The 2500-nt window shown below is 52.0% G+C and overlaps 1 long non-coding RNA gene across 1 annotated transcript; it reads right to left on the bottom strand.

The window, feature by feature from the left end:
• Positions 1-737: 737 nt before the first annotated feature.
• LOC310805276 lies at positions 738-1417 on the bottom strand. Its single transcript, XR_014554235.1, has 3 exons — positions 1318-1417; positions 1079-1204; positions 738-835 (listed from the first exon to the last, which is right to left on the bottom strand). It is a non-coding gene; the product is annotated as an uncharacterized lncRNA (long non-coding RNA).
• Between the last annotated feature and the right edge of the window lie 1083 nt (positions 1418-2500).

Below are 2500 nucleotides of genomic sequence, written 5' to 3'. Positions count from 1 at the left end.
GTGTGTGGGGTGTGTGTGTGTGTGTGTGTGTGTGTGATGTGTGTGTGTGTGTGTGTGTGTATGTGTGTGTGTGTGTGTGTGGTGTGTGTGTGTGTGTGTGTGTGTGGGGTGTGTGTGTGTGTGTGTGGGGGTGTGTGTGTGTGTGTGTGTGTGGGGTGTGTGTGTGTGTGTGTGTGTGTGGTGTGTGTGTGAGTGTGTGTGTCTATCTGTGTGTGGTGTGTGTGTGGTGTGTGTGTGTGTGTGTGTGTGTGTCTCACCGAGGCAGGCGGGTCCCGGTGAGGCTGCTGGTGTAGCCCACCCTGCAGTGACAGCGGTAGGACCCCATGGTGTTGATGCAGCGTCCGTCCTGACACACCCCCGAGGTCACCTGACACTCGTCTACGTCTGGGGAGGAACAGGGAAACCACGTCTCACACACGGGAACGTTCCAGAACACGTCTCACACACGCAGCGTTCTAGAACACGTCTCACACACGGGAACGTTCCAGAACATGTCTCACACACGGGAACGTTCCAGAACATGTCTCACACATGCCTGACCCCTGACCGGCCTCCCCCGACCCCTGACCCCCCCCCCCCCTGACCTGTGCCGTCCGTGGTGTAGCCCGGCCCGTGGGGGCAGAGCCTCTTGTAGTGGGCGGGTCCCCGGGAGCGGGGCAGAGTTCACACTGGTTGCCCCAGCCCCGCCCCCCGCCACAGCCCCGCCCCCCGCCACAGCAGCCCGGCCCCCCCCCATGGCAGCAGCACTGGGACTTGGTGGAGGGGGTCTGACTGCTGCTGGTTATCTGACACATGGTCTGGAGAACCTCGGTGAAGCAGAACCCCTCCCTGTGGTCTGGAGACACACACACACACACACACACACACACACACACACACAGATAGAGACACACACACACGCACACAGATAGAGACACACACACACACACACAGATAGAGACACACACACACACACAAAAACCTTCTTATTGAGAAGTTTCAGCTACAGTGTTTCTCATTTCACCAGACCAGAATGGGTTAGCCTATTATTCTCACAACACACACACACACACACACACACACACATGTAAGACCTCACCTAGACACTGTGTGTGTGTGGGGTCTGTCTGGTATCCTTCTCCACATTCACACACGTAGCTGCCAACGGTGTTCACACACCGACCGTTCTCACAGACGGCTGGCCTGCGACCACACTCATCCTCATCTGGTGGGGCGGGGGGGAGGGGGGGGGCGGTTAGAAAGATATAATACATAGAATATAACATCATATATATTTGTCAGTGTTAGTCGTCGTGGTAACCCAGTAACAGTCATCACCCTGGCAGACTTCATCGTCATGGCGACGCAGCGTCCCGGGAGGACACACACACATGAAGGTTCCGATCAGGTTCTTGCAGGTCATCCCCCTGGACTCACAGTCATGCAGACCCTCCCAACACTCATCCACGTCTGGGGGGGGAGACGGAGGACAAACAGCTGCATACTCAACACAGCCAGCGATGTTTGGATGTTCAGGGTTAAATCAATCAATCAATCAACCAATCAACCAATCAACCATCAGTCAATCAATCAACTGTGTTTTATGGAGCTTTTTACATTGAGAATGTCTCAAAGTGAAACATATAGGTCCTCATGGCAAGGTTCTACTGGTCTCCCACCCTGACAAGGTTCTACTGGAGTCTCTCACCCTGACAAGGTTCTACTGGTCTCTCACCCTGACAAGGTTCTACTGAGTCTCCCACCCCTGACAAGGTTCTACTGGTCTCTCACCCTGACAAGGTTCTACTGGTCTCCCACCCTGACAAGGTTCTACTGGAGTCTCCCACCCTGACAAGGTTCTACTGGTCTCCCACCCTGACAAGGTTCTACTGAGTCTCCCACCCTGACAAGGTTCTACTGGAGTCTCCCACCCTGACAAGGTTCTACTGGAGTTTCCCACCCTGACAAGGTTCTACTGGAGTCTCCCACCACTGACACATGTCTACATGTACAGAAACCAGTCAAAAGTTGGACCACACCTTCTCATTCAATGGTTTTTCTTTATTTTTATTATTTTCTACATTGTAGATTAATATTGAAGACATCAAAACTATGAAGGAACACATATGGAATTATGTATTAAACAAAAAAGTGTTAAACAAACCAGAATATGTTTTATATTTTAGATTCTTCAAAGTAGCCACCTTTTGCTTTGATGACAGCTTTGCACAGTTCCCTCTGGCGGGGGCAGAGTTGACAGGGGTCTGTGTGTTGGTGTGTTGGTGGTGTGTTGGTGTGTTAGTGTGTTGGTGTGTTGGTGTGTTGGTGTGTTGGTGGTATGTTGGTGTGTTGGTGTGTTGGTGTGTTGGTGTGTTGGTGTGTTGGTGGTATGTTGGTGTGTTGGTGTGTTGGTGTGTTAGTGTGTTGGTGTGTTGGTGTGTTGGTGTGTTGGTGTGTTAGTGTGTTAGTGTGTTAGTGTGTTGGTGTGTTGGTGTGTTAGTGTGTTAGTGTGTTGGGTTGG

This window comes from Argentina silus (genome assembly GCF_951799395.1).
Source record: "Argentina silus genome assembly, chromosome: 5".
Lineage (NCBI taxonomy): Eukaryota > Metazoa > Chordata > Actinopteri > Argentiniformes > Argentinidae > Argentina > Argentina silus.
This window is presented reverse-complemented; position numbering and strand designations above follow the sequence as displayed.